Raw genomic sequence first — 27,747 nt, forward strand, 5'->3', positions numbered from 1 at the left:
CATCATGCTGACATTATTACTAATGCCCAATACAGAAATCTGCCCTCTCACAAAACAATCTAGAAAGCATCTAAACCTCTTCACTCTCACATAATGACCGTATATATGTGTGTGTGTACATATACACATGTGTGCATAAAATGGTGTTTACTGAGTGATCACTACATTCAATTAAATAACTTGTCCAAGGTCAGACAGCTAGTAAAGGAAGGAAGTATAATTAAAAAATAGGAGGGGTGCCTGGCTGGCTCAGTCAGTAGAGCACATAACTCAAGCCCCAGAGCTGGGCATAGAGCTTACTTAAAAACAAATAACAGGAAGCAAACGCAGGTAGCTTGGCTCAACAGCCTACAAGTTTTTAAACTTAATTTTATTTTAAATTCCAGTATGATTAACATGCAGTGTTATATTAGTTTCAGGTATACAATATACTGATTCAACACTTCCATAAATCACCCAGTGCTCATCACAACAAGTACCCTCCTTAATCCCCATTACCTATTTCACCCATCCCCCCAAGCCCCTCCCCTCTGGTAACCATCAGTTTTTTCTCTGTATATAGTTAAGAGTCTGTTTCTTGGTTTGCCCCTCTCTTTTTCCCTTTGCTCAACTGTTTTGTTTCTTAAATTCCACATGAGTGAAATCGTATGGTATTTGTCTTTCTCTGTCCGACTGACTTAGCTTAGCATTATACTCTTTAGCTCCATCCACGTTCTTTCAAATGGCAAGATTTCATTCTTTTTTATGGCTGAATAATATTCCATTGCACTCATATGTGTGTGTGTGTGTGTGTGTATCACATCTTCTTTATCCATTCATCAATTGATGGGCATTTGAGCTGTTTCCATATCTGGGCTACTGTAAATAATGCTACTATAAACATAGGGGTGCATGTATCCCTTTGCATTAGTGTGTCTGTACTCTTTGGGTAACTACCTAGTAGTGCACTTACTGGATTGTAGGCCTAGTTATATTTTTAACTTTTTGAGAAACCTCCATACTGTTTTCCACAGTGGCTGCACCAATTTGCATTCCCACCAACAGTGCACGAGGGTTCCTTTTTCTCCACATCCTCACCAACACTTGTGGTTTCTTGTGTTGTTGATTTTAGCCATTCTGAGAGCTCATTATAGTTTTGGTTTGTATGTCCCTGATGATGAGTGATGTTGAGCATCTTTTCATGCATCTGGTGGCCATTGGGATGTCTTCTTTGGAGAAATGTCTGTTCATATCTTCTGCCCATTTTTTAAATTGGATTATTTGGTTTTTGTGTGTTGAGTTTTATAAGATCTTTATATATTTTGGATACTAACCCTTTATTGGATATGCCATTTGCAAATATCTTCTCCCATTCCATAGGTTGCCTTTTAGTTTTGTTGACTGTTTCCTTCACTGTGCAAAAGTTTTTGTTTTGATGTAGTCCCAATAGTTTATTTTTGCTTCTGTTTCCCTTGCCTCAGGACAGATCTAGAAAAAAGTTGCTATAACCAAAGTCAGAGAAATTACTGCCTGTGCTCTCTTTTGGGGTTTTTATGGCTTCAGGTCTCACATTTACGTCTTTAATACATTTTGAGTTTATTTTTGGGCATAGTGAAAGAAAGCAGTCCAGTTTCATTCTTTTGCATGTAGCTATCCAGTTTTCCCAACACCGTTTGTTGAAAAGGCTGTCTTTTTTCCCCATTGCATATTCTTTCCTGCTTTGTTGAAAATTAATGGACCATATAATTGTGGGTTCATTTCTGGATTCTCTCTTATGTTCCATTGATCTATGTGTCTATTTTTGTACCAGCACCATACTGGTTTGATTACTACAGCTTTGTAATCTTGCTTTAAGTCTGGAATTGTGATACCTCCAACTTTGCTTTTCTTTTTCAGAATTGCTTTGGCTATTTGGGGTCTTTTGTGGTTCCATATAAATTTTAGAATTTTTTTGTTATAGTTCTGTGAAAAATAATAGTCTACAATGTTAACCATTATACTGTGGTGCATCTCATGACACAGACGTTAGAGTAACCATCCTCTGGATGTACTGACCCACCATACTGGGACTATAGGCACTCACTGCTCTAGGCCAGTGTTTTGTTTTGTTTTGTTTCGTTTTGTTTGTTTTAATACTGAGATCTCTATGAGGATTAAGTGTTTTATTTCCATGTTAATAATTTAAAAATATTAATAAAAGCATATTATGAATTATTTGGATTATTATTATTATTATCTTTGAAAGAGTTCTGCCCATACACCAGTGTCTCTGCATTTCCATTTGTGTTTAAAGGGCACTAAAAGACCAGCTAAAGTAACATCCTTTAGATTCTATTGCATTTTTTCCTCAAATTATGATTCACAGACTCTTGGGAATTGAGATAACTTGCCAAGTTTATAAAACACTCACTTGGCCTAGGAGGAAGAACTATCATGAACAAATCAGAAAAATGGGACATTAGGTATCAGAAAAATGGAACATTATGTATCAGACTTTAATTCAGAGTAGACTTACAATATCCTGTGGGCATGGTACACAGGATAGATACTTTGGTCAAAAGTATGAGGCAGGGATGTACAATCACCATCTCCAGCCCCTTGGGGTGCCTGGATGAAAGAGCGAGTGAGGATGTGCATGTGCACACATGCACACACACTTGTACAAAGAAGTATTTTGATGGGTGCCCGGGTGGCTCAGTTGGTTAAGTGTCTGACTCAATTTTGGCTCAGGTAGTGATCTCAGGGTGGTGGGATCAGTCTCTGTACTGGGGGAGGAGACTTCTTGGGATTCTGTCTCTTCCTCTCCCTCTGTTCCTCCCCCAGCTTGTGCATTTTCTCTCTCTAAATAAACAAAATCTTTTTTAAAAAGAGAAGTATTTTGATTATAGGGAGGAAGAAATGTGACTTTGGAAATAAGAAGAGGAGGGATTAGGAATGTTTCTGAGGAACGATGCCCTAGTGTAACTCTGGTTGTCAACACTGAGAAAGCAAAACAAGAATCTAACCAGCTTAACTGGAACCCTGGATATGGGAGGATGATTAATTGTAAATCCCAGACCTATTTTACTCAAGGCCTGGAGTAGCAGCATCACAGGGGAGTTTATCAGAAATGCAGAGTCTCAGGCCTACCCCAGACCTATTTATTGAATCAGCATCTGCATTTTAACATATTAAAAAACAGATTTTAGACATCTAACTCCAGTGCTTATAATTTTATACATCTGAGGTGAAGTATTTCTAGTAAGTTCTTATATGATGCTGATCCTTATGCTTTGCTGGTCCATGCACTATACTTTGAGAACCACTGGCCTTGTATATGGGGGCTAGAGAGAGCAAGATACAGGGTGTAGATATGCTTCCTACTTTATTCAGGATTCAAACAGAAGATGAAGTCGGCTTGAGCCTGCAGGCAGAGATTATCAGTTGGTTCTGCCTTGAAGAGCTAGCAATATAATTTCTTCCTATACATGAGCAGGCCTTGTACATTATTTTAGTAATTCCTGGATACCCTGTATTTGTCAAGGGTTCTCCAGAGAAACAGACCCAATAGGATGTGTGTGTATGTGTGTATATATCCATCTGGAGAAAGACAGAGAGGCAGTCATTATAAGGAATTGGCTGAGACAATTATGGAAGCTAAGAAGTCCCAAGATCTGCAGTCAGTAAGCTGGAGACACAGGTGAGCTGATGTGTAGTTTCCAGTCTGAGTCCAACGGCCTGAGAACCAGGAGAGCCAATGGTGTAAGTTCCATTCAAAAAGCCAGCAGGCTGGAGACCCAAGAAGAGATTTCAGTCTGGTTTCAGTCTGAGTCCCAAAGACCAATAAAGACCAGTGTCCCAGATGAATAATCAGGCAGGAGGAGTTTTACTCAGCCTTTTTTGTTCTATTACAGTCTTCCAGTAATTGGATGAGGCCCAACCACATTATGGAGGGCAGGTTGCTCTACTCAGTCTACCAATTCAAATGTTCATCTAATCAAAGTACACCCTCAGAGACATATGCAGAATTATGTTTGGCCAAATGTCTGGGCACCTTGTAGCCCAGGGAGAGTGAGATATAAAATTAACCACCTACACCCACAGTTTTGGTTGCTACTGTGAATTTTTAAATCATTATTACCTTGTTTAATTGGTTGTGGTAGCTATATAGAAATATTTTTGGTGCCTTGATCTTGTGTGTATAAATTGCTGACAAAATCTTCTTCCTGAAATTTATTTCTTTAAAAAGATTTATTTATTTATTTATTTGAGAGAGAGAGAGAGTGAGAGAGAGAGCATGAGAGCAGGGAGGGTCAGAGGGAGAAGCAGACTCCCCACTGAGTAGGAAGCCCCATGGGGGGCTCAATCCAGGACTCTGGGATCATGACCTGAGCCGAAGGCAGACGCTTAACCAACTGAGCCACCCAGGCGCCCCCTTAAAATTTATTTTGTAGATGTTTTTGTATTTTCCATGTAGACAATCATAACATCTGGAGATAACTTTCTTCCTTTCTTTCCAAACAATACACACCTTACTTCTTCTTCTTACCTGAGATTGTAGACTGGTTAGAAGTACTGAATTTGTAGCTAACTTTCTTTCCTGGTTTCAGTTATAGCTATGGAATGTATAGAATAATCTTAAGTTATCTCACATCTCTGGATCTCAATTTCATCATGGCAGTTAGCCCTAGCATGTACCTTCATACTGGTTGTCCTTTGAAGAATTGTTGTGAGAATTAACAAAATCTTGATGGAAAGTACTTATAATTTCTCTGGCTTTTATGTCTCCCTTTCTGGCATGAGGTCACTTCCCCTTCTTTTAAACTTAGCTGTATATTAAACAATTTCTGTTAAATCTCATCCGGCATTTCTGTGTTTGCAGCAGGATGGGGCCTATTGGCATCAGCTCATTTCTCCAAACTCTAGGAAGTCATCTAGGTCAGTTTCCCTTATGTTGTAATCTAAGTATGACTTGTACCAAGTCACCTGGGATGCTTGTTTTAAAAGGCCTATTCCTGGACACTCTAGGCCAGAGCAACTAAAATAGATATGACTCCGAGGAATCTGCATTTTAAATGAAAACATGGCACCTCTGCACATTAAAGTTTAGCAGCCACCTTTTTTGGGATTACCAAATTAGTGCTCCAGGACAGAAAAGACAACCAAAGCCCTCCTGGGAGTAGAATGCCAATTATATAGCTTTCTTTACTGGAATAAATCCATATGAATAAATCCTCAGTCTCACAAATGTAAGAGGAAATCCTCAAAATGCTAAAGTAATTGTGCTTTTCCCCTGAATTTCAGAGCATTGTTGACTTTCTGATTCTGCTTGCCTTGATAATGAATTCTTAAGTGGTAGAGTGCCTGTTGTGTGTACTTCCCTAGCAGAGCTGAAACAAGCAAGGCGATTTCAAGCAGAGCAGAGAGACATCGAACCACAAATCTGGTTTAGTTTAGGTGAAGAAAAGAAGGAGGAATTTTCCACTTTAAGCTTACTGGAGGCTGTAGTGACACTACATTCCATCTGTTTGAAAAACCTTCTTACACCAATTAAATGTGGCATATTTTGATTTAGCTTCCAATAAGTTTAGATTGTGTAATTCAAAGCTTTTCTGTTTCAGGAAACATTCTCTACCACATTACAGTTTAGTAACTAACCCAGTGAGTTCAGTGGATGCTAAGGGACTATTCAATATGTGTTTGAACTATCAAATCTGTACCTTGAATTGACAAAGAGTTATGGTTAAGAGATGCAATCAGGCATCTGGGAAATGTCCTCCTGAACGTAAAAGGATGATCACAGGGTTGAGGGTAGAGGCATAGTGCTAATGAGTATTTTTTTTCCTCTCTTGACAAATTGAAATAAAGAATCAGGTATGCTTAGCATTCAGCTAACTAATTTTGAACTTTGGGAAAGAAACTCAGCATCTTGTTACTGATTGTTTGAGAAACTGAGGTCTTTATTAATAGAGGGAAGATTCCTCCTGCACAGGCAAGAGCTGAGAACAGTCATATAATTGAGAGAAGGAGCCCAAGAAATATCTCTGAGGGGACTAGGATGTGCAGGAGGCAATAATACTTCTTATACATAAGGAAGATTCCACTGGCAGAAGAGTCTTGCCCCATCCTGATCTCAGAGAGGCTCTATATAAACTCCCAATTCTTACCAAGTATTCTGAGGATTGAACACAAGCCACGCCTGCCCATTCACTAGGTACTAGCAACTAACACACACACACACACACACACACACACACACAATCTCTCTCTCTCTGCCCTCCTCCTATTTACTCAGAGTCTAGGTGAATGAAATAATTTCCCAAGTGTAGCATCCCTCAGCAGGACCAGTTCTGAGGACCTCTTGACACCTATCTTTGAACTACAAAAGCTTTTCACAGAAAATTAGCCAAACATGTCAGGACTAAAACCATTCTTGCAAAAAGTTGAAATTATTTAAAGGAAAAGGGTAGAGTTAGAAGAAATGTTCTATTTAGGAAAGACAGTGGTTATATTAAGTAGTGACTGATATGTAGGATTAGCAAGCAAAACATGAAATTGGCTTTAGGTATGTGGGTTCTTTTAATCTTGCTTTAGATCATAACCTATTAGGTCAGTAGCATTTATTAATAAGCAATTTTAATAAAGAAGCATGTAGATGTTTTCAGTAAAATAGAAAGCAAAACTGAGTTTGAAAGTATGCCAAATATATATAATACATTTTACCCATTTATCAAATAACTAGGGAAAGAGGGGCAAAACCGTAAAATTTCTTGCTTAGCAACAGAGTGGTAGTTAATCAGAGTCCAGGCTCCTAGGTTTTCATCCTAGTGCCTATACTACACTATGTTTTTTAACCTTTCATTCACTTTATTTTGCCTGTGAAGAAACTAGTTGCTTGGAGCTTAAAGCCATTACCAAGGCACTCCTAGCTATCATAAAGTATAATCTAAATATTGTCTAAGCAAAAGAAATAAAAGGGATCCAAATCGAAAATGAACAAGTTAAATTGTCTCTGGTTGAAGAGGACATGATCTTATATATAGTAAACCCCAAAGACTCTACAAAAAAACTCAGAATAAACGAATTCAGTAAATGTGCAAGACACAAAATCAATGTTTAACAATCCTTTGTGTTTCTATACGCCAACAATGAACTCTATGAAAAAGAAATAAAGAATGCAATCCCATTTACAATAGCATGAAAAAGAATAAAATCCATAAGTATAAATTTAACTGAGGTAAAAGGTCTATACACTGAAAACTATAAGATGTTGATGAAAGAAAGAAAGAAATTGAAAGAAGACACAAGTAAATGGGAAGATATCTGTGTTCATGGATTGGAGGAATTAGCATTATTAAAATGTCCATACTACCCTAAGTGATCTACACATCCAGTGTAATCCCTACCAAAATTCCAATGGCATTTTTTATAGAAATAGAAAAAATAATCCTAAAATTCATATGAAACCACAAAAGACTGGAGTAGGCAAAGCAATTTTGAGAAGGAAGACAAAGGTGGAGGCCTCAAGCTTACTGATTTCAACCCATATTAGAAAACTATAATAATCAGAACAGTATAGTACTGGCATAAAAACAGACACATAGACCAATACAGCAGAAGAGAAAGACTGAAAATAAACTCACACATATGTGGTCAACTACTCTATGACAATGGAGAATACACAATGGAGAAACAATAACCTCTTCAATAAACAGTGTTGGGAAAACTGGATATTCCCATGAAAAAGAATGATATCGGACCCTTCTCTTACACCATCCACAGAAATCAAAATGGATTAAAGACTTAAATATAAGACTTGAAACTTAAAATTCCCATGGCAGTGGGGGAGGAGGACAGAGAAAAAGCTCCTTGACATTGGTCCTGGCAATTTTTTTTGGGGGGATTTGACACCAAAGTGCAGACAGTGAAAGCAAAAAATAAACAAGTGGGACTACACCAAACTAAAAAGTTTCTGAACAGCAAAGGAAACATTCAACAAAATGAAAAGGCAACATACAGAATAAGAGAATATATTTGCAAACCATATTCTGAAAATGGTTTAATATCCAAAATACATAAGAAAATCATACAACTCAGTAGCAAAAACAAAAAACAAATAATGATTAAAAATGGATAAAGGACCTGAATGGACATTTTATCAAAGACCTACAAATGGCCAAAAGTACATGAAAAAGTTCTCAACATCACTAAACATCAGGGAAATGGAAATCAAAACCACAATGAGAAATCTTTCCATACCTGTTATTATGGCTAGCATGAAAAAGACAAGAGAGAACAAGTGTTGGTGTGGGTGTGGAGAAAAGGGAGACCCTTGTACCACTATTGGTGGAAATGTACATTAGTACAGGATCTCAAGGAGAAATCTGCACTCCCGTGTTCGCTGCAGCATTATTCACAATAGCCAAGATATGGAAACAACTTGTCTGTCAATAGACGAACGAATAAAGAAAATATGATATACACACACAGGCACACAAAGAAATGTTTCTCAGCCATAAAAAAAATGAAGGAAATCATGCCATTTGCAATAACATGGGTAAACCTAGAGGACATCATGATAAGTGAAATAAACCAGACAGAGAAAGACAAATACTATATGATCTCAGTTATATGTTGGAATTTAAAAAGTCGAGATCATAGAATCAGAGAGTAGAAAAGTATTTACCAGAGACCGGGGGTTGGGAGAAATGGTGAGACACTGGTCAAATAAAACAAACTTTTAGCTATAAGATGAATAAGTTCTAGAGATGTGATGTATAATAGGGTGACTATATTTAATTTATAATGTATTGTATACTTGAAATTTGCTAAGATTAGATACTAAGTGTTCTCACCACACCAAGAAAAAGGCAACTAATTCTGTGATGGATGTGATGGATGTGGAAAGTCATTTCACAATGTGTATGTATATCAAAGCATCACTTTGTACCTTAAATATATATATACATATATAATTTTTATTTGTAAAAAAATTAAAATTAAATTCTTCAGTCATACTGGCCTCATTTCAATTGCTCAGTAGCAACATGCATCTACCATTTAGGACAATGCAGTATTCAATCATGTTTTCAAGGGATTTGCAATAATAACAAAATATGCAATCTAGATATCTATAGAGCGAAGGAAGTCACTGAGAACAAGGATATAAAGGTTTCAGTGGATGAGAAGTTTAGATTATAGGGGCACCTGGCTGGCGCAGTCAGAAAAGTATGCAACTCTTAATTTTGGGGTTGTGAGTTTGAGCCCCACGTTGGGTGCAGAGACTATTTAAATAAAACTTTAAAAAATTTTAAGAAGTTTAGATTATAAAATATCTGGAAGTGGAGAGGCACAAAGCTAAGAGTGTGAACAACTAAGTAGGAGTAATAAGAGAAGGAGGCATACTTTGGACGTTCATACTGATAACATGTCATGATGACAACATCCAGAGTAGAACCACAGAAGTCTTGGCTGCAGTGGAATGGGAATGGGAAAAAAGATCATTAGAAGTAAAGAGGGTGAGGAACTGAGGTTATGTGGCTTTGATTGGGTCACCCACCATAGATGCTTAAATCATGGCAGGTGGTAACAGGAATAGGGGAAAAGAAAGAAGCTATGAGCCAAGAGTCCAGGCCTCCAATGAAGGAGGAAATTTGAGCAGGATGTCAGTAATGACTGCAGAAGCAGTAGCTAGAGTTATAGTCTTGTACGGGCTTGTGGCATAGGCTACAAGGGTGAGAGAGCTACAAAGATGCTGGGCATTTTTTAATGAGGCAGGAATTAAATGGGAGGCTGAAAATGTCAGGAGATACAGTTTCCAGTGTCCATGGGAGAGCAAATAGGAAAGGGAGAGAAAAAATTTTAAGGATGGACATTAGAAAGGACAATTTCCAACCTAAGACTTTTGTCACAGTTGAGTGCAGAGTGACAAGCCAGATATGACCTTGGCCAGCAGCCCCTGGGCCTTAGGAAATACCTGGTAGGAAGAAGAGACAAAACATTAAATGAAATACAGTTGCATTGTTCCAGGGATGAATGTTGACTTGGGAAAATGGAAACAGAGACTAGGAAGGGTTTGTAAAGTGGTTGGTACGAGCATATCTCTTAGTTGGCACAGTAAGGCCAATAACTAATGAACAGTACAGTCTCCCTGCCGATTATTAGCCATGGTGTCAAGGAGAGCCGTAAAGGGAACTGGCCTAGGACCCAGAGTGAAAAGCCATCTCTAGTCTTCACAGGAAAAGAGCTTCCTATATGAGCAGTGACTCTACTTGGGGACATAAATACACACCCACATACACCAATACAAAATGGAAACACTGTTATTAAAGAGTTTTCAGTAAACGAGGACCTAACAGATGAGGTAGCAGAACCAGAGTAGCTCCCTGCAGAAACACAAAGAACAGGACACATAGGGCTCAGAAAGCCATTTGAGTCCAGGGGCCAGCACCCTCTTGAAGTAAGCCCGGACTCAGGGATGCCCTAGCCCCCAGCCAGGGGCAGCTGCTTGGAGGCCTTGGCTCTGAGCAATCTTGAGGCCAGAGTCTGGGCTCAATGAAATTGAGCTGGAGGAAATGAAAGAGCTACTGATGAGGCCTCGGGAAGAAGCGGGCAAGTGTGATAGTTTCCTTCTGTCGGTGCCTCCCTGTTCTCTGGATCCATTCAGACCTCTGCTCATGACCGTGCAGGCTCCCTCTGGTTGCATCCAGATAGCTCGAGCCTGGCAACCACTCTAGAGCAGCTCCCCCATAAATGCTTCAGGCGTGTCCATGCTTTCAGAGGACATGTCTATGGGTCTCACTGTGTGAGGTGTTCTTGAAGGGCTGCTTTCCCACCAGGAGCTCCCAGCACAGCATCTGCACGCCAGATCCGTCTCCTCCCGGTGTTCCTCCTGCAGTCATTTCCAAGGGGTAGGTAGTCCAGATGATGGCATGATGTTTTGGTTTTTTGTTTTGTTTTGTTTTGTTTCTATAATAGGATACAGCAGAGTGCTGAGCAGAGGGCTCATAGCCAGGAAAGTACTTCCTCCTGACCCTCAATTGAGCAGAGAGCTGCAAGGCCCCAGGAAGCTCTGGACAGTGTCCTCCTTGGAAGGGATCCTCTGCTGAGGAGAGAGACAGCCTTCGACTCTCCCCCGCCCAGGTGGTCTGCTACAAGCGCAGCCACGGCCACAGCACAGAGGCACTCCTGAGGAAGATGGGCAGGGACAGGGCCCTGAACAGGCACTGATCTATCACGAAGAGAAAACTTTGCGCCTCGTTTTTACAAAATTATACGTGTACAGACAAATGATAGGATAAAGGACACAGGAACAGCATGTGTCCACTCTGATAATGTAATCAAACTGGTATGTGACCCTTGAACCAGTTCTGAAGGGGGCTCAATGTGAGGACATGGTTATTTTTATACCTTTCTACACACTAAATTTGTTAGCCTGAGGTAACACTGCGTATCTCATATAGTCTGAAAATTAGACTCAAGTTAACCACGAAAAGGAATTCCAAAACACCCAACCAGTGACAGCAGCATTAGAAAAAACCCATAGTGATAACTCTGAAACCCACACACACCTGCATGTGTTCATTCTGGTCCACCTATGAACATTCTAGTGGCTTCAACACAAAGAAATGGGAAGACATTCCATGCTCATGGATTGCAAGAAAAAATGTTGTTAAAATGTCTATACTACCCAAAGCAATCTACACATATTCAATGCAATCCTTATCAAAATATCAATAGCATTTTTTACAGAACTAGAACAAACAACCCTAAAATTTGTATGGAACCACAAAAGACCCTGAAAAGTCAAAGCAATCTTTTTTTTAAAGATTTATTTATTTATTTGAGGGAGAGAAAGAGAGAGAACACAAGCGGGAGGGGCAGAGGGAGAGGGAGAGAGAATCCCAAGCATACTTCCCACTAAGCACAAAGCCTGATGCAATGTGAGGCGTGATCCCACAACCCTGAGATCATGACCTGAGCCAAAACCAAGAGCTGGATGCTCAATTGACTGTGTCACCCAGGTGCCTCCCAAAGCAATCTTGAAGAAGAAAAGCAAAGCTAGAGGCATCACAATTCTGGACTTCAAGTTATATTACAAAGCCATAGTAATCAAAACATGGTACTAGCACAAAAATAGACACATAGATCAATGGAACAGAATGGAAAACCCAGAAGTAAACCTGCAATTATATGGTCAATTAATCTCCAACAAAGCAGGAAATTTTATATGCAATGAGAAAAAGACAAGTCTCTTCAAAAACTGGGGTTGGGAAAACTGGACAGCTACATGCAAAAGAATGAAACTAGACCACTTTCTTACACCATACACAAATATAAATTCAAAATGGATGAAAGACCTAAATGTGAGACCTAAAACCATAAAAGCCTAGAGGAGAACACAGGCAGTAACTTATCTGACATTGGCTATAGCAACTTTTTTCTACATCTGTCTCTTGAGGAAAGGGTAACAGAAGCAAAAATAAACTATTGGGACTTCATCAAAATAAAAAGCTCTGCACAGTGAAGGATACCGTCAACAAAACTAAAAGACAACCTATGAAATGGGAGAAGATAATTTGTAAATGACATATCTGATAAAGGGTTAGTATCCAAAATATATAAAGAACTCATAAAACTCAACACACAAAAAACAAATAATCCAATTTAAAAATGGGCAGAAGACATGAACAGACATTTCTCCAAAGAAGACATCCAGATGGTCAACAGACCCATGAAAAGATGCTCAGCATCACTCATCATCAGGGAACTACAAATCAAAACTACAATGAGATATCACCTCGCAGCTGTCAGAATGGCTAAAATCAACAACACAAGAAACAACAGGTGTTGGTGAGGATGTGGAGAAAAAGGAACACTAGTGCACTGTTGGTGGGAATGCGAACTGGTGCAGCCACTGTGGAAAACAGTATGGAAGGTCCTCAAAAATAGAGCTACCCTATGACCCAGCAATTACACTATTAGGTACTTACCCAAAAGATACGAAAATACAGATTTGAAGGGGCACATGCACCCTGATGTTTATAGCAGCATTATCAACAATAGCCAAACTATGGAGAGAGCCCAAATGTCCATCAACTGATGAATGGATAAAGAAGATGTGATGTATATATATACAATGGAATATTATTCAGCCATAAAACAGAGTGAAATCTTGCCATTTGCAACAATGTGGTTGGAGCTAGAGAGTATAATTCTAAGTGAAGTCAGTCAGTCGGAGAAAGACAAATACCATATGACTTCACTCATATGTAGAGTTTAAGAAACAAAACAAATGAGCAAAGGAAAAAGAGAGGGGGCAAACCAAGAAACAGACACTTAACTCTAGAGAACAAACTGATGGTTACCAGGGGAGGGGGTTCGGGGGATGGGTGAAATAGGTGATGGGGATTAAGGAGCACACTTGTCCAGATAAGCATGGGGTGACATATGGAAGTGGTGAATTACTATATGGTACACCTGAAACTAATACAACACTGTATATTCCCTAACTGGAATTAAAATAAAAACTTTGAAAAATGATTTAAAAAAATTCCAGTCACTTTACAGTGACATTCACAGTTCTTTACCAGATCAAATAGTAAGATTTCTTCTCTGTGTTTTTTCTCTGAGTTGATGATGAGTTCAACTTGGTTGTTTGTAATATTTTGTTTTAGTTCTACTTCCACCCCTAAATAACTGCTGAGCTGGGCATAGAGAAGCCCCTCTACAGAGGATTAAGGAAGCTGAGCAACACCTGTCAGAAAGAATTAGGCATCAACAGGGAAGCCCACGCAGCTACACAATCCTCCCCATTCCATGCAGAAGACGAAGAATAATCAAACAAGTGGACCAGGAGCAAAAGAAAGTGAGTGACGGGCATACCAAACCACAAAAAGAAAGCTACTGTTGACTTTTTTTTAAATTAAAGCCCTCAACCGCTTTCGGTGGTGTAGAACAATGTGCTGATTTGTATATGGATCCTTATCTCCATATCTACAATAAGATAACTTCATAAAACACTATACTTAGTATTCTGATTTCTTATAAGTTTCAAATATTTCAAAAGTCAGGACTTCATATTTCTTACAAAGAGTTATGCTCCTCAAGGGTAGAGACAACGTTTTAGAAGGAAGAAGGCTTTCAGTAAATGTTTGCAGAGCTACCTTCAAGTACCACACCTGACACTGGATGGCAGTAAACATTTATAAAAGATAGAGGGGAAAAGGCCCTTTTCACCTCCCAACCACCCCACCCCCATCCTCAATATTAGTTTCCTATTGCTGCTCTAACAAATTACCACACCTTTAGTGGTTTAAAACAGTACAAATTTATTATCATATAGCTCTGTGGGTCAGAAGTCCAACAGGGTATCACAGGGTTGAAACCAAGGGGTCAGCAGGGGTAGGTTCCCTTCTGAAGGCTGTAAGGAACAACTTGTTTTCTTGCCATTTCTGGCTTCTGGAAGCTGCATTCTTTGGCTCATAGTCTCCTTCCTCCATATTCAGAGCCGGCAATGGCCTGTTGAGTCTTTCCCACATGACGTCACTCTGACATTGGCTCTTCTGGTTCCATTTTTAAGGTCCCTTGTAATTATACTGGGGCCTACCTACATTATCTAGGACAACCTCCCTATTTGATAGTCAGCCTTAATTCCATCAGCAACCTTGATCCTCCTTTGCCTTGTAAGGTAACCTACTCACAGGTTCCAGGGAGTAAGATACACACACACATGGGGGGAGCATTATTTGCCTACTAGCACACCCTCTCAAAAAATAACCAATGATAAATCATCAAAGGCATGGCAGCAATGACAGGAAGAAGTCATGCAAGCATTTCTTTTTCTTTATCATCAACATCTTTCCCTCCTTTGTTGTTTAATATTCTAAAGAGAGCTTTCCAGGGCCAACTAAAGATCAAGCTATGAAGGTTTTCCCAAGTTCACAATAACCACTAAGTTTCTCTCCTGGATGAATTCTTAGATATAGAGAAAGGCTCTAGGCTACGTCCTTTTCTAATAAAACTCTTTAAAAGTAAGCAATGATCTGTCACAAGAAGTTGCCTCCCAGCATTGATACTTTAAGGGGATTTCCCTTCAGCATGAATTTTCAGATGCCAAGCAAGAGGATTCCTTAGACCAAAAGACTTTCCACGGTAGTTACATTCCAAAATTCTTTCCCTAGTGTGAGTTATCTAACGTCAAGCGGGGAGGGCTCACTAGCACAAGGCCTTCCCACATCTGTTCCACTCACCCTCCCTAGCACAAACCCTCTGGCGCTCAATGAGGACTGAGCCACGGCTAAATGCTTTCTAATACCACGTGCTCCTCAGGCTCCTCGCCAGTGTGGTTCCTCATGGCTCTCCTGCCTTCTCTGCTCTCAAAGGGTTTTTCTCCAGTGTGAGTTGGTATGCAAGAGAAAACTGAAGCCCTGGGCGAAGGCCTTCCCACATTTTTTGTGCTCACAGGGTTTATCTGGAGGTTTATCTGAATTCACCGGTGCCGCATGAGGTGCGATCTGCACTCGAAGGCTTTCTCACGCTTGATACACTTATATGGCTTTTCCCCAGTGTGGACGGTGTCATGTTGGATGGGGGATCTGTCCTGCCAGCCACAGGGCTTCTCTCCAGTGTGAATGTGCTGGTGCCACAGGAGGTGTGACCCATGGATAGAGGCTGCTCCACACTCATTGCTCTCAGAGGGCTTTTCAGGGTCCTCCTTGTGTAATAAGGTGAGGAAGAGCTGTCACAAAAGGCTTTCCTGCATTCCCTGTACCCAAAGGGTTTTTCTCTAGTGTGCATTATTTTATGCTGGACAAAAGCAGAGTGGCATGTGAAGGCCTCTCCACATTCACTCCACTCCTTGGGCTTCTTCCTCATATGGAAGAGTGTCGAATGAGGTGTGCTCTGTCAAGAAACTCTTTGTGGCACTTGTGCTCATAGGACTTCTTTCCAGAGTCCATCTGCTGATGTTGAACAAGGAAGAAATTCCTGTTATCCCCTTCCCTGAAGTCCTTGCATTTGTAGGAATTCTTCCCTGGGTGAAGCATGGGGTCTTTACTTGGTCAGGATGAACCCTGTTCATAGGCAGAATGTCCTGGAGAGAACAACTGCCATAAAACCCTTGAGCCCATGCTATCAGCTGTCCCCAGACTGTGGCATTCGAAGCTCATTTTCCAGGGAGAGCCTTCTGGAGGATTGGCCATGCTCTCAAGCACCTTTCCTACATTTCTGAAGGCCCTTCCTTTCTGACCCCTGGCTCTCCCACTCTGGACCCCCCTGAGGCTCCTGGAGTTAGTTGTCCTTGGAGCAAGGCTCCTGCGTGGTAGGCTCTGTGGTGTCAGGTTTTGCTTGGTCGCCTAAAGGGAATCTTGTATATAAAAGGTGGCTATTAGGAGATAGACGGAGAAGAAGCAAAATTACCACTTCAGGGGGAAATGAAGATGAAAATAGTGTCTCTGTGCCTGCTGTGTTTTGACATTTCTGAAACCTCTGTTTGCAATTTCTTTCTTTTCTGATCCTTGGGTTTCTGACATCTTTAAAGGGAAATCCAGGAAGATAGGCTCAGGCAGGGGACAGAGGAACTAGAGTGAAAACTGCTCCTTGAAGTGCAGATTGGGGATGAGTGGATATCATCTCAAAGTCAAGGACCATCTTCTAAATTGAGACTCACCATATTGGCCAATTTCTCCTTCCTTGCCAAAGCCTGAGAGGCTGGGATAATGAAATGAGTGGGGCAGGTCTGACACGTGGGCTGCACTCGAGGAATGGTAGTTGCTTCTCTTGGCACTGACCCACAAGAGAAGGGGGGAAAGGAATGGCTTACTCCAGCTGCCAGTGCCATATGATGAGTGGTCTATGCTCCCTCTATAGTCATCTCATGTAACTGGAGGATCTTGTCCATACCTTAGGAAACAAGGAACAGCCCTGGGAGGTAGGCCTCTGGGAACAACTGAGCTTTAAACCTTTAACTTAGACTGTGTTTTCCTCTAAAGGATACCAGGTGACAGTAATGATAAATGCCTTCTGAATGCCGGACTCACCTTTCTTCTTGGAAAATAGCTTATCACCAAGGGCCCCTGTTGTGGGAGCTCCGAGGACCCCTTGGTCCCTGGGCCAGCCAGCTTCCTTCTTGTGGAAATCTGGGATAAGGATCTCAGATTGAGGCCAGCCTATGATGGGCACTGGAGTGAAAAGCTGAGGGAAATAGAGACTCAGGTGGCCCTTTCCTGCTTCCAGGATGCCCACGCAGGAAAGCCCAACTGCAGAGACAGACTGAGAATAAGGATGTAGAACTCGCAGAGAAAAGTAGAGGCAAGGAATCTGGGGGCATCAGAGAGCGATCTGCAGCAGAAAGAGCCAATCAGCTGCGTGGAGAAGAAACACAGAAGCCAAGACAAGAGACACGGAGGCCAAGGCATATCGTGGTTCCTTTCAGTTCCTGATTTCAGTCTCTCACAGGGCCCAGCTGGACATTCTGCCCTTGGCTTCTGCAGTATCTCCCCCTTCCCTTCCAATAAATTCTCCCTGTATTTTGAACCATTTTGAAGGGGACTCTGACCCTGGCCCCACCAATCCCTGCTAGACACACAGGGAGACCAGGCAGCATGTGAAACGCAAATAAGGTAGGAGCTGTGAGGAGGAGAGAGGGAAGGTCCCCGTATTGTCTGGCCTGGCCAGGCCTGAAGTGTAAGGGCAGAATGAAAGAAGCTGCAGGCTCCCTCAGCGGACACCTTAAGTGAAAACCTACCCAGTGAGAGAAGGTCATCCAGCTCTGCATCCTCATCTCCTGGTACAGGGACATTTGGGCTCAGTCTTTTGGGCCAGGACTTCCAAGGGAAGGTCATGGCCACATCCTCAAAGGTCGCTGATCCCTAGGAAGTCAAAGAGAGGAAGGGATTAGAATCTGTAACTCTGTCACTGCAAAAGATCCAGGGGTACCCAAGGTCCAAATCACTACGCACCTCCTCAGGGCCTCGCTCTGTGCTAGGCTCAAGGGGGGGCGGCAGATGCTGCCTTTGCACAGGATGCAATTGTGTCAGAGTAAAAAGTCTGCTATGGGGGAAGCCAGGGGAGAATGACACAAGACAAAAACACACCTCAGTGTCCTCAGAGGAGCAGAGAGTATGCACATGAGGACGTCAAAGGAGGAAATAATAACAGTAATCTTCACACCAATGACAGTAACAGCAGCAGCTGTTGAGTCTCATTGGTCCTCGCTGTGCACCTGGCTCTGTGCTGAGTGCCCACGTGCCTGCTGTGTGACCCTGGGGAAGTCACTTCATTTCTCTGAGCAGTGAATTCTGCCTTAATATTACTAATCATTCCCACTTCAGCCAGCTGTTGTCAGAATGCAAGAGTAAATGTTCATAAGGCAGACACTGGAATGCCTGGCCCATGTCTGTACTCGCTATGTTTTTACAACCTGTATTAATCTTCCCACAGCCCAAGTCAACACTGTCATCATCTCCATGTCACAGCCAGTGTGCCGAGGCTCAGGGAGATCTAGCAAGTCAAGCAGAGTCGCATATCTAATAAGTGGAGACCTGAACCCAGGTCCCTCTGGCTCAGGGTCTATTGTGTAACCCCCATACCCCTCCATCGCTACAATGAGGGTGGGATGAACATGCAGCAAACAATAACAATAGTACAATCTTGCCCACTGGGGCATGTCTCAGCAGCTGGAAGGGACTCCCAGCAACCACACCAGCCCTCTTATGCTTCATTGAACAACCCATATCCCTACCTTTGCCCATGCGGTTCCCTCTGCCTGAAATGCTCCCTATCTATGCCTTCCTCATTAGGAAGCCTAAACCCATTCTGCAAAGTTGACTTCAGGTGCCATCCCCAGGCCTCCCCAGCCTGCTATGGGTACTGTCATGGTTGGGAGTGGAGGCTCTGGTGGTTGGCATACTGAGTAGGAGTTTCAGCTATTTAAGAACTGTGTGACCTCGGGCTGGTAACTTGACTTCTCTGAGCCTCAAGTTTCTCTTCTGTGAAGTAAGAATAAGAACAGAATCAAATTCTAAGGAGGTGAAAGTTAAATAAGGTGGTACATAATAACTGCCCCTCAGTGCATATCAAGGGCTCAATGAAGGCCAACACTTTATGGTTGTTTTGTTACTGCTATTTTTCCTATTTACTCCATCAGCACAACCTGGAAAAGCTCAACATAGCCTGCATCTTTGCTTTTGTAATTATGCCAGATTCCCTGCATGAAAATGCCAAAATGAGAGCAGGCTGGGACAGGGGCTATTTTAGCTAGAACTGCCAGGAAAGGCCTCATCAAAGAGGTGATATTTGAGTAGAGCCTGGAAGGATGTGAAAGGTCAGCCAAGGAGATATCTAGCAACAGTGTCCCCATCAGAGGCAACTCCAAAGGCCAAAGCTGGGAGGAAGTAGGAAATAATTTGGCATATTCAGGTTGGCCTGGCTGGATGGCGGTAAGCAAGGGAAGAATGGAAGGGGACGAGGTCGGAGATGGTCTCCAAGGATGGGACTTTCGAAGGCACGGTAGGGAATCCGTGAAGGGTAGCATCGTGCACTCATTTACTGAGCACCTGTTACAAACCAGCACTGCTCTAGGCCTGGGGATAGAGCACAAAGAGAAGCTTACACTCCAGGGTTGGAGACAGATCATCCACAAAGAACTAAACAAAAGATCAAGAGAATCCTAAAGACAACAAAATAAGAGTAAGGAAATAAGAGGCTGGGGGCAACTTTCCATGGGGCAACCAAGGAAGGGCATCTCAGGGGAGGGGACACTGGGTCAAGCCTGCAATGAAGTGAGGGATTGGATCGAGCCATGTGACAACAAGCAAAAAATAAGGCAAGTCCTGACAGCCATCAGGGCTGTGATGAGATTAAATAGGATAGCTGCTAGAGAACTGAATGGGCCTGGTGTATGTTTACATCCAAACTATAAACTGAAACTGGGTTCAAACTATAGCACTGCCTCATACCAGCCGCACAAACTTACAGGACTCAACCTCCCTGTGCCTAAATGTCCTGATCTGTCAAATGGGCACAACAATGGTACCCATCCCATAGGGCTACTGTTGATATCAAACACTTTAGTACATGTCAGGTGTGGAGTATCAGCTTTTACTGTCTACAGGATTAACATCATGGTGCAATGAAGTGATAAGCCTTTGAAAATGGTGGCTTTCCTGCTTTTTGAGCATTTAAGAGGATGTGATGTTAAGACTTTTGATTTTAATCAAATGTTCAGAGGTATAGTAACTTTTCAAACAGTAAGAATTTGTATGAATTTAAATAGCTAAATCTGTAAATTTAAATTTCTATTGTGTGTTTCAAGAAATGTTTAAAGAAGCAATCATTTCCTAAATAAGTAAATAAATTCGGGGGGGGGGCTCTAAGCAGGCCAGTGAGATACTAGCTCTTTCAGCAATGCAGACTGTGTGTACTGCATGGTCTCCTGAAGGAGAACCTGCTCAAGGTAATGTCCATTAGAATACTGGACCAACCCTCCTGCTGAGGGGCTAAAAGAGCTGGAGAAGCTGACGCACCCTTGCCCTGGCCTGGCCTAGGCTGTTTCACTGGCCTAGCTAACTCTTCCCTTGCTCACAGGGATTAGACACAAGGTCCTGTTGAACCCACAGGGCAGTGAATATACACTACCCCCACAGCTCCATCTCTATCCCTGCCTGGTTTTTTACCCACTCACTATTCCTTATCCCTGGCCTCCCCTTCCTCAGATAACAGCCAGAACCCGATGGGACTGAAGGCCCCCTCCTCTCTGGAGGCAGCTTCAGGGATGTCCAGCCCTGTGCCTACCCTCCAGCACTTCCATCTCCCACTTCAGGCCCATTTCAAATAACAACCTTAAGGTTCCCTCTCCTAAATCCACTCCCTAGGCTATGTCCTGGTCCAGATCTAAAACTCCCTTGGACATCCCCAGGGTAGACCTCTCCTGGAACTTCAGACTTGCTTATCCATCTGTCCATCTCTTTCTCTTTCTTTCTCCACCCCCCCCCACAATCTTCTGGAACATCTCAGAATCACCAAGTCCAAAATGCAACCTCTGATCTTCCCCTCCTGCAACCTGCTCCCTCCACCCAACTTCTTCATCTCCATTCTCCCAGATGTTCAGGGAGGAAAAAAAGAAAAGAAAAACAAACAAAAAATTCCGGGTGGTCCTTCACTCCCTACTTTCCCTCACAGCCCCTGATGCAGCAGGAAGAGGGCTCCATCCCTAAGCTTTCTATCTGTCCTCAGGGTAATTTGCCCTCCTCTACTGCCATCACTGGTCTGGACCCCATCCTGACGCTCCTGGACTCTACCGCAGCAGTCTCATTGGTCTCCCTCCCCTCCCTCCAATCTCCCCTGAGCAACCTTTGGGGAAACTTAAATCCTAATGCAGATCGTGTCGCTATTGTGTTCACAACTCTCCATGGCTTGTAGTGCCCTAAAAAGAAAGGTCCAGCTGTTCAGGTGCCTTCCTGGGTGTGACCCGCCCCTCACGCTCTCTTCTATGCAGACACCGCACGGATGCTCGGCTTCTCTCGAGGTTTCCCAAGCGCTCCCTACCCAGTCGCACATCCAAGCCTTTGCACATGCTCATCCTTCTGCCTGCAACGCCCCCACACCTTCTCCCACCGGCTGTCAGAAATGGGGACCCCACTCAGGGCACCCCACTGTGTTGGAAGCAGCCGCCCGGGCTTCAGTGACCTCACCCGGCACCCTCATTGGGAGCTTTAGGATCGGGAGGCGGCGTCGGGGGGGGTGACCACCTGGGAATGGCAGCACCCACCTGCGCCAGGTCCAACGGCGCAGCCGCCGCCATCAGAGCCTGCTGGCCGACTGCGGCCGGGAGACACCGGCGAGGACCCGAACTCCGTGGTCCCCAGCCCGGCCCCCGCGGCGGGTGACACCAGGCAGCGACACGGCCGAGCCTCAGACCCGGCTCTGTGCAGTCCCCACAGCACACAACACTTTCTCTTCCGTCACCTCGGGTGTGACACAGCGTTCCAGCGCCTGAACAGATAAAATAACCGCCCTGTGAACAGGGCCAGACGTCCCGCCCAGACATGGCATGCAGTGCGCGCAATCGTCCCTCTCCAGCTTTTTCATTGGCCAGCGACGCCACTACTCATGAAGGAGAGCCTTCTGGGTGATGTAGTTCCCCAGCGCCTGGCAAAGGCCAAGGGTCTGGGAGCTAATAAACATTAACTCGTTCAATACAGTATTCTCAGTCAGGGACAAGAGAAAAGACTTCAGGCAGGACCACGGTTGCGAAGACGGAGAAGGCATACCAAGGGGTCCTGAAGGAGGTAGGCAAGGGTGGCTCCTGCCTCTGGTTCCCTCAGGGAAAAAAAAAATCTCCCCTGCTTGTATAGTTAGAAATTGTGTTCCAAACTAGCTAGCAACACCGTTTTATCCAGATACGTCTTACTCCATATCCTGATATATATCTATTCATTTTACACATATGAGACCTACCTGGGAAAAAAAGGTGGCTTACCAAGAGCCATTTCCTGCGGGGATAGTGGCTGCCGTGGTCACAGTCAGCAGGTGTGGAAAAGGGGCCATCTGAACCCTGAGTAAAAGTTTGGGACACCATGATTTCATCATCTTGCTGGGAAGTGGTTATAATTTCACCTGAAATCTCAGTGACAGGGTCTGCAAGGGAGTTGCGATTATCTCAGAAAAACAGTTGTGAAATATCTATTTAATTAAAACTACTAATAATGATTATGCTAAGACAGTGGCAGAAATAGCTCTGGAGAAATGTATCTGTGACATATGAAAAGGCTAGGATCTCATTTAGTTTGACCGGGGAACACAGAAATCTGAGAAGCTGAGGACATGGTTACACTGGGAACTTGGCTACTCTGAGGCTTTGACTTTTTGGAGTATGATTTTTTTTTAAAGATTTTATTTATTTACTTGAGAGAGAGACAGCAGGGAGGGAGGGGCAGAGGGAGAGGGAGAGAGAAACTCAACCAGACTCCGCTCTGAGCACAGAGCCCGAGGCGGAGCTCCATCTCACCACCTTTGAAATCACTGCCTGAGTGAACCCAAGAGCCGGTCGCTTAACCGAATGGGCCACACAGGCACCCCTAAAGTATGATATTTTAAATCATTCTTGAGAACACTGAGCCATACCAACTTGAAGAGAGAGGCAAAGTGGGAATTCAGGGAGTTTTCAGAATGGTAATGATCAAGAACACAGTTGCTCATAAATAACGCATTGGTTTGATAACTTCCCTTCTCTCCACAGATCCCTAAATTTTGTCTTACTTGCAAGTTTAAGCAGGCATTGAGATGCAGCTCATTCCTGGCTGTCCTCAAGAGAAACATTTCCTGTTAACCCCCAACTCCCATCCACATCAAATCATCCAGGCCACTCACCCCGCAGCTTCCCTTCACTGGCAAAGTTCCTGCTAGCCCTGCTTACCCTTCCGTATTTAAAAGAAAAAAAAACCCTCTTTCTGTTCGATTTTGAGATGCCTGTGGATTTTGTGGTCAGCACATTCTTCCTATTGCAACAGTCTTTTCAAATAAATTCTTTCTTTACCTAACTCTGGATTTTTTTTTATTATTTGAGAGTTTTATAGGGCTATGACTCAACACGAGATTGGACTTCACTTACAGAACTTTGTCATACCTGCCCAATATCTAATGGCACCTTGCAAATTCTTTGAACTCCTCTTTCGTTCATCAATCTGGTAATCCTTTGGTAAATTCAATTCTCAAACCAGTGCTCTGGGTTTCATGTCTATGCACAATAAGGAGTTACTTTGATTGTTTGGGCAAATGATTTTTTCTTTGGCGTTTTGAGTGGGGTCTCATTCCCTAACTCTTGAGAAGAAATCTTCCCTACTCTTCTATGTGAGGACTCCTTCATTTTCCCTTGGGAACAGGGGGAGGGAATTTCCTTGGCCCTTCAGACAAGAACTGTACAGGGAAATAATCAAGCAGGACTCTTTCCTGGCTTCTTTAAGGTCTTTGATTTCATTGACTAATGCCATGGGTAACTCTCCCTCTACTTTCCCTGCTGACTATATGCCCCACCATTATGACATTAATTCAGTTCAGTATCTTCAAAAAATGGCAAAATTTTACTACAGACAGCTTAGAATTCAATGGCCTCTTGGGGAAACATGGGATCTCCCCATACTGGCTCATCAATGACCTAACCCTTCCTATCACCTGACCCCCATCCTCCTTCTTCCTTTTCATGACCTACAAACTTCCCTTCAGCTCTCTTGAATCCTTTGATCTGTCTGTCCCCCGTTAACACTCCTACCTCCTCTATCCCTCTATCTACTTCTGCCAAACTTTTTCCATCCCCCTTGGGCCCTTATGGTCACTTAAGCTCTAGGCCCTCCTCCCTCTTGGGAGTTCTTGAGGGGCTCAGGGACCCCAAGAGCAAACACCTAATACTGAAAAAGCTAACTGGAAACAGGCTGGATGTTTTATCAACTCAGATAAGCTTTAGACACTCAGATGGTCACTTGGTATCTCCTCAATCACTTGCCCAAGATTTAATCCATAGCCTCCATAAGATTACACATCAGGGCAAAGAAAATTTTAAGGGTCTCCTCCAGTAATATTGTTGGTTGTGCTTCAGCTCTCATTATAAGTAGATAACTTCCACTTGCTCCACCTACCACAAATGCAGTCCTGATTTTTATAAAAATGTAAAGGTGTCCAAGGGCAAGAGCCAACTCTTTTTAACCAATGAGTTAAACATTTTAAATTAAAGCTATTAGTTTTCTATTTGCGTCTGGCTGTATATGTATGTATTCTGTTCTTTTCCTACCCCCAGATAGTATTAACAGATTATAAAATGCCTTAAAGAACTCTATTTTAATTGGCTTAGAGATAAATAAGCATTTCTCTAAATTAAATATCCCTAAAATTCTCAAAAATTAAAGAAATTTAACATCTAGGATTTTAAAAAATATTCTTATAGAAACTAACGCGAGTATTTTTTTAAGTTTTTATGTAAATTCCAGTTAGTTAACATACAGTAATATTAGTTTCAGGTGTACAATATAGTGATTCAATATTTCCATACAATACTGGGTGCTAACCCAAATATTTTTATTTATTTATTTGTTTGTTGTTTGAGAGAGAAAGCGCACGTGCACACATGTGGAGAGGGGTGAGGAGAGGCAGAGGGAGAGAGAGAATCCTAAGCAGATTCCACAGCCAGCCTGGTGCCCTCCGCAGGGCTCCATCTCACCACCCTAAAATCATGACCTGAGCCGAAATCAAGAGTCAGAAGCTTAACTGACTGAGCCACCCAGGCACCCCTAACCCCAAATCTTTTTTTCAAAGATTTTATTCATTTACGTGAGAGAGAGAGAGATACAGAGATAGCGAGTGAGATCACAAGCTGGGAGGAGAGAGAGAAGCAGGCTCTCCACTGAGCAGGGAGCCTGATGTGGGGCTCGATCCCAGGACCCTGAGATCATGACCCAAACCGAAAGCAGATGCTTAACTGACCGAGCCACCCAGGCACCCCTAACCCAAATATTTTCAAAACTCAAGTTCACACAAATAAATCTTGACAAATAAGACTAGTTTAATATTATTGGTTTAATAAAATCGGGTGTGTCTTCTGAGTTATCAAGTTTAGATAAAATATAAGCAGACTTTTATTCTATTTGAAATATTCTTCCTAAACTTCTACAGGTTTTCTGATTGAATAGACTAGCACTACATCTGTTAAATATTTAAGATTATAAAAAATGGAAATTTGTGTTTAACCAAATTAAATCATCATCCTGACAAACTCTATTTTAACACTAATTATGTTTTGTAATATGTCAACTTGAAAACAGTTTTCAAAATCTGCTGGTAAATTAAAACCTCAGACTTATGCTAAAGTAATTAATGAATATTTATTAAATAAGTAGATCATTTTTAAATAAGATAAATATGAAATATTAATTACTAAGCATACTTTTAAAGCTATATATGTTTGGGTCTATTAGTGAACATATTCATTTTTGCCTCACTGAAAAGTTGTAGTATAAGAGTTAGTTATGGCTATAAAAATTGTGATATGTATATTCGTAAGCTCTGGTGATCTGTTACAAAATACTGGTGTATGACAGTTCACAATTACCCACCTCCCAATTTTCTCTAAAATAAAAGTTACTGTGGATGAATGTTGCAATCAATACATGTGAGTGACACTCTACTAGTAGCAATAATAGCAGACAGGAACAACTTTGTATTCAAAGTAAAAAAGATGTGTTTTTATTAAGGGAAAAATAGTTATATCCTAAAGTTAAATGACTGGTTGGTCCAGAATAAAAAAGAAGAAAATGTAAGATAAAATTTAAGTGGATATAAACAATAATAAAGGGGGATTTTATTTGTTGTGGTCAAAGCTGGCAAAGAATTAATGGACTTATTTTTAATTTTTAAAAGGGAAATTTAGTATCAAATATACTAATTCAAAACTGGAATTAGGTTTTATTCTCTGTTAAATAACAAAATTTTCTTAGATGGTAGATCTGCTCTTAATAAGAAATTACAAAAGTTTTTCTTTGACTTCTAAGTACTTTGCCTAAAAGGCAAAAATACTGTATCTTATCAGAGTAATTCCCTATGCTTTTATGTTGATTTTATCATGTCCTTGATTAATTAAGAAACCAAAGTCTTCTCACTTTTAAAAGTTAGAAATTCTTTACAAACTCCCATAATTTCCATGCTTTGCTCTGGGAAATAACCAGGACTGTGGACAATCTTACTGAAACCCCGAATATGATCACCATAGAACTGCATCAATTTCAACAAGTTGTCTTCCAAAGTCACCTGGCATTGGACATGATTCTGGCTTCCCAAAGGGCTACTTACACAGTGGTCAGTGGTCAGAAGTGGCTGCAATGCATATGTTCTCCAAAACATCTCTGATGTCTTGCCATCACCAAAAATATTCAAAACATAAACCAGATAATCCATTAGATTGCCACTGCTATCCTCACTTTACCATTTGAAGGCACTTTGGGTCCAGTGTCCTGGAATCCTCTCAGCAGGCTCCCTTCCAACCTCAATTTTGGTTTTACTCCCATATTCAACCTTGATTAATCATTCTTTTCATTATATTCCCAGGCATACCCCTCACCAGTGCATTGTCTCTAAGGCCTTCTAACAGCTGTTGCTTGAGAAAGTGCTCAACATGTAACTAATACTTCAAAGCCAACAAGAATGTGAAGCCCAGCCCACCCCTGAAAAGTATTATGACCAACTTTGACCTCACGGCAACTCTTATTCTATCCATGGTAGAGTGGTAAGGACAGTCTGTGGCTATCTTATTTATTTATTTATTTATTTATTTATTTATTTATTTAAGATTTTATTTATTTATTTGATGAGAGAGAGAGGAAGCATACGAGAAGGGAGGGTGGAGGGGGGCAGTGGAGTGGGAAGAGGAGCAGGGGAGCTCAATCGCAGGACCCTGCGATCGTGACCTGAGCCAAAGGCAGATGTTTAACCAACTGAGCCACCCAGGCACCCCTATTTATTTTATTATTTTATTTTTTAAAGAGAGAGAGCACACACACACTCTAAGAGGGAGAGGGGCAGAGGGAAAGAATCTCAAGCAGGGATAGGTAACCTCAAGCAGAGGTGGGGCTTGATCTCAAGACCCTGAGATCATGACCTGAGCCAAAATCAAGAGTCAGTCGCCTAACCGACTGAGCCATCCAGGAGCCCCCAGTCTTTGCCTATCCTAAACAACAGGGACTGGCCAAGTGCTCACAGTTATCAATAACATACCCTCTGACTTGGCTTAACCAAAGTTGAGTTAGG

Source organism: Ailuropoda melanoleuca, chromosome X (assembly GCF_002007445.2).
Source record: "Ailuropoda melanoleuca isolate Jingjing chromosome X, ASM200744v2, whole genome shotgun sequence".
Classification (NCBI taxonomy): Eukaryota; Metazoa; Chordata; class Mammalia; order Carnivora; family Ursidae; genus Ailuropoda; species Ailuropoda melanoleuca.